Source organism: Lissotriton helveticus, chromosome 1_1, assembly GCF_964261635.1.
Source record: "Lissotriton helveticus chromosome 1_1, aLisHel1.1, whole genome shotgun sequence".
NCBI lineage: Eukaryota > Metazoa > Chordata > Amphibia > Caudata > Salamandridae > Lissotriton > Lissotriton helveticus.
The window spans coordinates 1,029,185,255-1,029,197,853 of NC_136057.1; positions in this window are offsets into that span (position 1 = coordinate 1,029,185,255).

Sequence of the window (12,599 nt, forward strand, 5' to 3'; positions counted from 1 at the left end):
TATGGAGAGGTGTTGTTCCTGAAGGTCAGAACTTGCGTTCTGGTTGTGTTGAGTTTTAGGCAGTTGCTTTTCATTCAGTAGGCAATGCCTGTCATGCACCTGTGAAAGTTAGCCCTTGTGGTGGAGAAGTATTCTGATAGCAATAGGATGAGCTGGGTGTCATCTGGGTAGGATATGATGCTTCGTCCATGGGTTCTGACAATGTTCGCCAAAGGAATCATGTAAATGTTGAACAGTGTGGGGCTGAGGGATGAGCCCTGTGGAAGGCAGCGAATTATGTTCTTGGGTTCAGAGGTGAACAGTGTAGGTGGGTTCTCTGGCTTCTTCTGGTGAGGAAGGAAGTAATCCACTTGAGGGCGGCTCCTTGGATTCTGCTGTGATATAGCCTCGGTAAGGGTGTAGTGGGATACTGTGTCAAATGCTGCTGAGAGGTCGAGGAGAATCAGGAATGCTGTTTCCCCCCCGGTCAAGGAAGGTTCTGATGACATCTGTGGCATTCATTAGGGCAGTTTTGGTACTGTGGTTGGTTCCGAATCCGGATTGGGAGGTGTCCAGCAGCTTGTTGTTCTCCAGGTGTTCCATGAGTCAGCGGCTGATGGCTTTTTCGAGGACTTTGGCCGAAAATGGGAGCAGAGAGATGAGATGATAGTGCTTGAGTTTGTTGGGGTTGGTGGACTTTTCTTAAGAAGGGGTTTGACTTCAGCGTGTTTCCATTCATCGGGGAAGGTGGCCGCGGTGATAGATGCGTTGAAGGTGGTTGTGAGCTTGCTGTTGATCTTCGTGCTCCCTAGGTTGAAGATATGGGGGTGACAGAGGTTCATGGGTGCTCCTGAGTGGATGGAGTTCATGATGGCTGTGTTGTTCTGTAAGGTGAGCAGGTTCCAAGCGGTGAGTCGGTGGGATAGAATTTGGAGCGTTTTTGCCAAGCAAGGTTTCCATACATATACATAGAATACCAGATGAGTTTTAATAGACTGAAACAATTATAAGCGGACAGTAACTGAATTCACATTCTGCTCAATAATAAGTGGACCCACAAATGTGGGCTGAAACATAGAAGATTTCTGCCAATGTACATTTTTTCTAAGTAACCGTACTTTCTCACCTTAAATATATTGGGGAGCTGGACTTCTCTTAAAATCAGCATTGGATTTATAACTAACCTCAGCTTTTTTAAAGGTTTTATTAGGAGATATTTTATGAATATCTTTAGTCTCAATTAAATGTTCTTGAACGGAAAAAAATTATGTATATAAGGACTGGTCCAAGGATAATATGCAGGGATGGTGATTATAAATACAATAGAAAGGTGGCATTCCACTACATGAATGTTCAATATTAGTGCATTTTATCTCTGCTAATCACAACATCTTACCCCAATCATCCTTTTGGAACAAGGATTGCTATTTTAAATACTGTGCAAGACATTAATTCAGCCTTTCAGTCGTTTTGTACATTTGAGGGTAATAATTAGTGGACAGATAGATTGCTATATCTTGCTTCTTGCAAAAGACAGACCCACATCTTCAAATAAATAGGAATCACATACCAGTAAGCAGAACCTGCCGAACATCATGCAATCCAACAAGGTGTTGTGCAAACACTTGTGACAGTTCTTTAGAAGTAGGCAGCCCAGGCAAGGATAAAAAATATCTTAGTTAAATAATCCACAACTTTTTGAAGTAGCATGCAACCTTGACATTTGGGTAACTTTACAATAAAATCAATTGATATGATGTGCTGAGACTCAGATGGGTCAGGCAATGGACTCAAAACACCCATATAATTACTACGAGAACTCTTAATCTGACCATGTTTGCACATAACTCTTGACATCTATAAATAGACTTCATCACTGAAATTATCTATTGACTATTGCAGAAGCCATATCCATCCCAGGATATCCAGCAACCTTTGAATCATGAAACCAATTCATAGTCTGTTGTCTTAACTGAACTGACAGTAAATAAACATGTCTTCCTTAATACAATATTTTGTTTCTTTCATGTCTTTATTCTTGTTCCTCGGACCAAGTCTCCTTATCAATAGATTGAATTTCACAGGCACTTTTGTGAAACAAATATTTCACATTAATTAAGGAAACAGCTTAATGGTTTTATATTCTTAGGAGATTTAATTAATGGTGGGTCATATGTCAACCATCTGACTTTCAAATTCATTTTCTCGAGACAGAGCATGAGCTTTACAAATGTGGATTATTATTATTATTAATATTATTTAAGAGAACCCGCTCTATAATTTGCCATGAAATCATAGGCAGAAAAAAATAAGATTGATCTGGGTTGCCTAAGAGTATGTGATCTGGCTAATTTCAGGAGCTTTGGATTTCTCTGATCAGAATATACCTATATATAGTTTTGGCCCTCAACAAGTAATGTCTTCACTCCTCCAAAGCACTATTAATGACCAGACATTCCAGATCAGTGATTGTGTAATTTTACTCTGCTGGTGAAATTATTTTAGAAAAATAAGCTACGGAGAAAACCTGTCCAGTGGTTTCAAAACACCGCACATGAGAAAAAGCATCCATTTTGACAACAAAACGATATTTACAATATAATGTCGCAAAATTTCAGCACTAGAAAAATTTATCTTTAAGAAACAAAAGGCCTGATTAGACTCTTCTCAGCAAGCAAAAACTGCTCTCCTACATAATGACTTGGAAATGGGTCTTATTATTTGAGAAAACTGCTGAATAAACCTCCTAAAAAAATTGACAAAGCCCAAAAAACTTTGAATAACTTTACAAGAAGTTGGTGTGGGTGACTGAACAACTGCTGGCACTTTCCTTTCATCCATTTTATCAAAAAGATGTGCTCTCTCTAGTCTTGTAAACAGTCTTGACATGCACCCTATAAGTTTCTAAGGAGCATGAATAAATCAAAATGTCATCCAAAGAGACAATAGAGAACACATCAAAAAACGTTTATTACTTTGTCAATAAGCAATTGAAAAAAACAGGAGCTTAGCTGAGCCCGAAAGGCATGACCTGGTATTTGATTAACCTAAACCTGACTAGACAGTAAGCTCTATCGAGATCCAACTTTGTGCATATTTTTTACTTTCGGATCTACTGAAACAGATTTCGTGGCACAGGGTAATGATTCTTTAGTGTGATTCTACAGGGGGCTCTATAATTTATACATGTTCTCAATTCACCCGCTTTCTAGAGAATGAAAAGAGAAGAAGAAGGCAGTTGTGAGGGACTACAGAACCCATTAACAGGTTGTCATCTACGTAGAGCTTATGATATTCTTTTTCTGATTTAGTGATCATACACACAGATGCAAAGTACTGGTACACCTGATCGCAAATTGATCTTACAATCAAAACTTTTATGTACTTAAAACATTAATTTTTTTCTAACAAATTTGTAATAAAACCTCAACCACAGAACAAAAGGGTAGGGAAGTCACCAGTTACTGTATAATCAGTAATTCGTGATATACTATTTCTTGCAAACTCTTCAGAAGGATGACTCTTTCTAGATTTATACGTAGTTAAACAATTTACCACACAATAACCAGAATTCAATTGTACTGCCCTTATGGCCCAATCAATATAAGGGTAATGTAAAGTGAACCAAGTCACTCACAGGATTATTTTGAACTGTGGAGCATCTACCAAACAAAATTTATTTCCAGAACCGACCAAGGGAATCATTTATTCCTGACACTGTAGTGGACTTGAGAACAGAGTAGAACCATCCACTGCCTTCACCTTCTCAGGAATCATTTTCCTAATTGCAGAATTCTGAACAGACTGAGAAAATGTAATGTCTATAAAATTTCCTAAACCTCCGTAATCTAAAAGCCTGGAAGCCACCGTCTCTTGACCTTCTGATATAATCAATTCTATGCAAACTATCATATGAACCACAGATTTCAGCATGGTATTCATTACCCTTTTGGTTAGTGACTTAATGTCTTCACTCAAAAAATCAGTATTCTTTGTCTAGTTTTCTGATTGCCGCTGCCTCTCACTTGTTAACGTCCCCAACACTTGATCCTTTTACACTGCCTAATTGCATAGTTTCAGACGTTTCTAAGACTTTATTTTCCTCAAAGGCCAGGCTACAAATCTTCAGTATTTTTCTGAACAGTATCCAGCTAAGAAAATCATCTACCCGAACCACTAAATCTATAAGGTGCGTACACTTTGTAGGGAAATGTACCATTTCTGCTAAGACATCCTTCAAATTGTTTAACAGCTCTTGCTACAATAAGGATATTATTTTCCTTCCTCCACAACAACCACCAACCTATTGAATACAGTAACTTTAGACACCTTGATAGCCCCGTTTCAAGATTAATAACTTATTATCTAATGAAGGATGGTGTGTCTTCTTATACAACAATTTCTACATCTGAGCAGAGGCAGAATATTAAATCACAAGAGATCAATTCTGTCTACAAATGGAATTTACCAATTTGCAGCATTCCCAATTAAATGGGAGAAAAATAAGGTAACTTTAGTTTAATCATTGAGAAAGGCCATAGGTTAAACTATAAGAGTAACAAACTGATTAAGAAAAAATGCAGCTCTTTTGGAGTCTCCAGAAAACCCTACCGGAGGTGCTAGGGGTATTATTAGAGTCAACAAAGAGGAGGGATGTTCAAACAACTTGATATGTCTTAAGGAAGATGGTAACATGCAGGAATCAGTATTCTTGGAATCTGTGGGTAAAGGCACTTAACTGGTGAGTTGATTCTCTGATTTTAGCACACTACCTATCTCTTGTTTCATTGACTTAGTTCGAATTGCAGAGGCTTATTCTCAGATCTCATTAAACTGACCTAATGTCTGGATCAGTGTAGTGTCAGAATCTGTGGGCTAGGTAATCTGCTAGAAAGCACTAGTCTTGTACTTTGTATCCAATAGGGAGCCATCTCTCACTACTTCAACAAACGGCCACATACAATGGGAAAATGAGAGTCAGTGATAGCAACAAGAAATGGGGAACTTAGATATGAGAGAAAACAGAGGTACCAGATACCACCTTTCTGAATTCACTGTACAGGGCCATGACATTTTCAGGTCAAATTGGGTATCTATAAGCAATAGGACTTATCTTAGTAGCCTGTCATGAAAGGTCTACATCAATCCTCAACAGTGAAAAGGAAATACCTTATCTGTATCCCCATGCAACCAACTCCCTGCATTCAGGTTTTACGTTTCTTTTTCTGAAACGAAAGCATTACCAGAGGTAAGTACCTTTATATACATTCATCAACATTTCTCCCCACTTGGTAAGATAGCTACTTCCAGCTTCATAACTAAATGCTCTCTTATGAAGATATGCTTGGTTTCTACTTGATGGGTGTACCAACGAACATTCATTAATGTTCTGTGGTTTAGAATGTTTGCAGTGCATACAAAATTTGTTAAGAGCTTGTACCTTATGCCAAACCATATCTACATATCATGTCTAACCATTGTTTTTACAAGACAATGCTGTCTGTTCCTATACAAAATCAAACCAAAAGCTTAAATGTTACCGCTTGTAAAGTCTTAAACAATGCTTAAAGTCAAATTTTAAAAAATAGTTAAAAGATTGTTTCTCAACAAGATTTGGTTTTCATAATACTTCTCCGTATTCACAAACTGCCCTCCAACAAACTCTAAAGGACACAGCTGTTCTTTGCAAAACAAAATCCAGAATCCAAGTAGCTAGGTCCTGTAAGCAGCACCACTGTAGCACAGCTGCATATCAAAAACAGCATGGAAAGCATGCCAAACAAGGAAATATATACCCAATGAACAAAGATGGCTGCTGCCATAGCCAAGCAATGTAAGAGTTCAAGGACTTATGGAAAACGTGGTTCATCCTCAGGGGGTCATCACTGTTCTTTGCAAAATGAAAATTCGGAATAGAAGTAGCAAAGTCCTGAATTCAGCATCCTTGTAGCACAACTGCACAGCAAGTACACCATGAAAAACATGACACACAAGGAAAATTATGCCCAGTGATCCAAGATGGCTGCTGTCATCTCCAAACAAAAATAAACGTTTAAGGATTTCTGGAAATTATAGTTCATCGTCAGAGCACCATTGCAAAGCATGTTCTCCACACTTTGAAAGACTCACAAGAGACAGTGCCAAAACTTTGTAAACACCGCCAACCCGCTTATCTGAAATGAACTCTGTGTGTGTGGGTTTGAAGTGCTGCGCCCCCCTTGAGCGGTAAGCCATGGCGACTGACATGCCTCCTGACAAGTAGCAGGACTGACTTATTATTCAGTTGACGCTTTACTGTGTGGTGAGCTGAGGAATAAAGTCCTGGATGCATCTCAAGTGTGAAATATGAAACTATAAGAAGCAAAAATAAAGGGCATTGTTGTAGGCCAGCAATGCTTCCCCTTCACCCAGACTCAGTTGAGCAAGCTTTTAAAGCATTCTGCATTTTGGGTATCTAGAGAAAAATCTTTATTAAGTACCCAGATTTTTAAATGAAGTAAAAGTCAGGATCAGGCCCAAATATCCCAGGTCTGAGGACCAGAGCAGTTTGTTGCTACGATAGATAATAACCTCTGTTTTGCTTTAATTAAGCATCAACAGATTTCAGTTGTGCTTATCAGAGAGACAATCATGCTGCTTGTCAAATATAATAGATTCTTTCAATCAACCTTAAGAAAGATCTGGGTGTTATCAGTGTATGCAAAGTGCTGCATACCACAGAGGAAAAAAAAGAGAATCAAGATGTTGGGTATATAGAGTGAAACCATCATTAGAGAGCACTGCACGTGGAAGGGAGGGAACATAAGGAATAGAGCAGAAGAGCTAAACATTGTGAAATAAACAATCTGAACCATATCGCTAATGTACATTTGCCACTGGTGGCGGAGTAGGATGGCATGGTGAACGCTGTTGAACACCACAAAAGACCAATAAGACTCATGGGTCAGGGACATAGTTGTCAGTCAGATGCCACAGTTCATTTATTAGGTTACTCAAAATGGATTCTGGACCTTTACCTGGTCTAACCCTGAGCTTTAATGAGAGCAAAAAGATGATTCACTCTAATGCAAATTTGTCAGCCGGACAGCATACGGTTGGGTGGAGATGAGGTCATGGTTGCCAGGCTCTCTGGGGCCTACAGAGACTTTTTTGAGAAGTGGAGTCACCTTCGCCTTCTTCAGGTTGCAGGGAACCACCCCCAAAGTGAGTGAAGATCTCATAAACTTTTGGCATACAGGACCCAGTCCTTCTATCATCTTTGTTACACTTGTCAAGACCCAATGTCATTAGGTAAGCCCAAGATGCAATATACCTGAAACAACAAGCTAATAAAGCAGGGGCATGAGGGAGGGCTTCTCAAATGTAGCTCTCAACAATAGTCTAGTGTCTCAAGAAGCCCCTAATGTGGTGCTTGAAAGCGATATGCTTATTTAGAAGACAATTTATTTGCCAATAATGTGAGAAAAGTGAGAACCAACCTTGTCAGAGGGTGACGGGGTGACGTGGTGTTAGGATACCTATTGAAAGATACAGAAGACCGCCTTCCGTGAAAGAGAGTATTGAATAACAGCGAAGGTCTTCATCCCTCAGCCATCCCAAGCTGTTAAAGCTTCTTTCTACTGACTTTGACCGAGGCCTCCACATTGTACATCATCTGCATGGGTAGAGCAGCCTGGAGGGAAGTGAGGGTACTTCCCACTGGGCGAGTTCCTCTGAAAGTCTGGTAAGAGTTTTGTAAGACTGTTACATGCACTGATCTGTACTAGCTGACCAGTCAATGGGACTCTGCTCTTGTGCTACAGGTGAATGAAACCTGGAGCCTCTTACCTATTCGTAACCGCTATCCTACCACAGCGCGCAGACGTCTACTGAGTGGATGTGTTCATACGCACATGTTTAGGGTCATTTAGTATTTTTGCTTATTAACCAGTGTGACCTGGATCTCCCTAGGTGAGGCTGTCCTACAGACCCCACAAACATGTCTCTTCTTTTGCGAGAAAGTGACATCTAGTCTGGGGCCCCCTTATCTTGAGATGGGATGCTTAGTATATGCGAGCAACAAACAGAAAGTGGCTTCATCTCGCGATGGAAAGGTTCACTTTTACCAATTTGCTAAGAAACACACTCATGCCAATTATCGCCACTACAAAGAAAATCGTCGAAAAGAGCGAAAGTACAACTGTGTTGAATCCTGAAAACACATTATTAAGTTGCTTGCACCAACATGAACAAAACTTGGCAGTAACAACGTGAATGCAGCACACTGCTCAGAGAACTGCTCAAGGGCGCAGGGTGCCACTCAAATATATGGGCATGGTTAATTCATAAACTCTGACAAACTTGTCTGCGTGGTGTCTGCCAATATTTGAGTCTTCATTGCACATTAAAATTAAAAGCTTGTTTAATGCTCCCCTTTACTTGCTCTATTTCCTTACAATCATCTGATTATTTGATGTTTGAAACCTTCCCTTCTCTCTGTCTCACTTTCTATCTCTTTTTTTTAATCTATCTACCGATCTATCCTTCAATTCGTCGACTTCCCTTCTCCATCTCCACCTGCCTCTCTGTTTTGTATTCAATTCCCTCCTTTTCTCACTTAAGATGCCCCCTATGTTATCGCTAGCTCTCTCTCACCCTTTCTCTTTCCATCTGTCCTTTCCCTCTTTTCTATCCCTATTAATCTCTCACATTTTATTTTCTCTCATTCTCTGCTCACTTCCCCATCCCTCTCTTCTCCTACTCCATCCCCTCTCTACTTCTCTTCCTTGCTTATCTTCCTCATTCTCTGCTTCTTATTATCTTTCTTCCCCTGCCACGTGCATTCTTTCTCTCTAGCGGATGCTGTCTATTCACTGTCATCTTTCTTTCTTTCTCTGCCCCTACTTCAACTCTCTTTTTACTAGACTAGTTGTATTGTTCTTCCTACTTTACCCTCTTTCCTTAGTCAGTCATATCTCTGTTCTCATTTTTCTTTTAGGCTTTTATCTATCTCTGTGGTCTTATATCTCTTTATTACCGTCTTTTTATTTCTGTCTCCCAGACCTCCAACTATTGCCCTTACCCGATCCCCAGGACTCTGTTTTCTAACTATTTCACGTCTAATTAACACCCTTACCATGGCGTATTGTGCACATTAACCACAGGCATTACCCTCCCAGGACAATTACTGGTAAATTAGGACGGCACATAGAAAATCATTTAAAAAATCAACCTTAATGCTAGATTGGTCATAGCTTAAAACATGCTAGATACTCCAAAGAGCAGTATAAAAATGAATGCAGTAGCTAAGACACTATTTACAGGTGCTCTCACTTGAAGATCTTCCTACGATGCTTCCAAGCCCTGCTAGTCCATTGGGCGACAGAAAATCAGGTGGTCGAGATTTTGGTAGATCCCGCTAGGGACATAGTTGCTGGCACATCTCAACACCATATTCTACAAGCTGGGATTTCCAGTCTTCACAAGCTTTTAATAAAGGAACAAATGTAAACAAGAATCCTGGTTTCAATCAGTTGAATAGCCTTTAGAACATGAGCGATTAACCTGCAGAGCAGCTTCCACAATGTTGCAAAAGGAGCCAATGCTAAAATATAAGATTTGCGTCTTCGGCAAGAAGTTCTTATTTGCAGGGAGTAGAAACTTCTAAACAGGTTCCTCTGGCCCAGGTGAATTTAGTAGAGCGCAGCGTTGTCAAACAGCAAACTGGCACCTGAGTATAGCCATTAGTGACATTGATTGCCATTTCCAATAATAAGGAACCAAGCTCCTGAATAAATGAACAAATGCGACAAGCAGAATTCCTTCTCAGATATCTTTCAGTACCAAACAAATCGCATGAAGTTTCTCGCAGTCCAAAAGCAAATTCTTCCTGCATTCTCTCAATAGCCCTGATTGTAGCGCGGTTCGTACCTTCCAGAGCCCAAGCATTCTGCAGCGTCTTGCAATCCACTGCACCAAAGGCCTTTTTAAGGTCTCTGTAGGCTAATTATAGGGAACCCTTTTTTGCCTGTACATGCATTGCAAATTATGATTATAGTAAACATTATTCTGTTGTTCAAATTCTAGGGCGGAACCCAACTTGAGCTGATGAAATATGTCATGAGCCACTCCTATACTTTAAAAAGCTCTTCCCATGACCTTGAACCTTGCAACAGGGAAAGCAATTTTCTAGGTCACTGTGATCCCCTTTCAGGTAGATGCCTATACTTTCTATTCCATCACTATGTCGCGCTGAATGGCCCTGTGTTTTTCAATACATATCTTTACAGCTAACATATAACAGTAATCATGTGCTTGTAATGTCCTGGGGTACAACTGGGTGAGGACCAAGGAGAAAGGGCTTTATTCAGAAAGAGCTTTCATTCTTTAATTTTAGTCTAGTTAATATTTCCTATTTAAGGATAGCATCATGGGCCAGTGAGTAAATTCCTGTACTAGTATGTGATGTGGTGCTAAAACAGAAAATAATATATAAATGTGGTACTCTAATACTTTATATGTCATGTGATTACCACTATATGTATGCTGACATCTTTGGAGATGGAAATAAAATTCACTTACCCATACAAATCTGGAAATATTGTAAGATACAGTATCAATGACAGAATTGCCCAAACTTTAGACCAATGGTTAGGATTCAATATTACAGAATAATTTAATTCAAATTTTGAAATTATCTTTACCAGATCTGCCCCTCAATCTAATAGGAAATAAATACCACTGTTTGCTCGATAATAGGTTTATCAGTTTAAAAGATTTGAAAGATTAAGACACGTGCTAACTTATGTGTACCTTCAGCCTTTGAAGACAACAGGAAAAGTAAATTAACAAAATGATTCTTTGGAAAACGCCCAGAACACTATGCTAAAGGAGTATGCCTTGACTTTCTGATTGAGCCATCATTAGCAAGCTATCCAATCATTCATATGAGCTCCATTGTTCTGTATTTCAAATGTTAATTTATTTTAAAATTTCCATCTTAATCACATAAGTACATTCAATACCAAAACGATGGGGCAGAGTTATAAGCACCTTGAGCCGCTTTTGTGTCACTTTTTCCATGTTAAAAGTGACACAAAAGTTGCGCAAGGGGCTTGTAAATCTACCCCGATATATTTAGTCCCTTTGAAACCTTCATTATTTTGAGGGCATATCCCTTGATCAGGGGACATACATTCAAACATTCTATTACATTTCTAAACAATAATAATAAAAAACACAGTTTTTACCTTGAATTATTAAGTAAAAAAAAACATGCAATGTAAACACATTATTGGAACCTCATAAGATTGTAGGAAACTTTCAATCATGCTATTTACAGACCACTTAGTGCATCATTTTGTGTGAGGTCTGACTACAGACGAACGCATTATTAAAATCATAGAGGAGTTGTAAAAAACTTCAGTCTTATGCTGTTTCCCAAAAAATCCATTTGGTATCATACACAAAGGTTGCATTCACATTGGTTGATCTACAGGGGACACCTACTATTATAAACTATTTATAAAATAATCTTGAACCATGACTGCATGTGAATACCTCAACTGTTTAGCATCGGAAAAGTCTTACCATCTGGATTTCTTGGTTACTTTCCCACATCCACATTATCTAGGTTGGGTGCAGGTACAAAGTTGTCAGCATGTGAGATTGTATCACATACAGATTAATGAAGACTGTGGGTTCATATATACATACTTTCAAAACATTACAAGAGCCCCATTTTAAGTAGGTCAGAATCTCATACTGTCATACTGCAGATGCAACGCCATATTGAAACAAATGCGCTACATTGCAGTTCGATGTAAAGTTCCAGGAACGCATAAATTACAATAAATATAAATAGAAACAACAATTCCAACATCAAATGGAAATTGGGAAGGTGGACCTGCCAAATAAATCTAAAAGTCAGTCACATTTAAAGAAAGCAGGACAGCGCCATATACTTGTCGAGGCTTTTGTGGCTCTGCCTTTCAAGTATCTTGACCCAATATATTTCACTGTACAGTAGAGTTTTGATTGTCACTATCTATTTTACTCTGTATTATTTCAATTACTTTGAAACTGAGTTGACACATTTTCTTGCCGAGTTTGTGGAAATATTTGTTTACAGAAGATTCATATTTCTAACACTGCTTTTGTATTCATCACTGATTTTGATTTTTTTCTCTCTGTTTTGTTAATATATATTTTGCTACACGGATACTTCAACAAAAAATATAGCTCATTGGTTAACAAATAAATATTCCTCGGATTTTTATTTTTTCCCAGAATAGGAATGCCCAATTTCAGTGATTAGTATGACAGCTCCCACAGTTGTGGGAAGGCAACACCTCCTTTATTATTACTATCCATTTTATAGTAAGTTTAGGTCTAACTTTATTTAAGACATTTTTTTACTAAAAATTATATACATAATATACTTACATATAGGAACTTTCAGCGCAGCTGTCTGGCTATGCAAAAGACATCTTGGGGACTTTCAGAAAGTTAACTTTGGAATGGTATTTGCTGGTATTTGTTTATTGTTTCAATTAATTAAAATTGTTAACAAAAGAAAAAAGGCGGGTTGGAGAACACTCCATCCGGACACTTTTTGAGCATAAATAAAACATGATCATTTC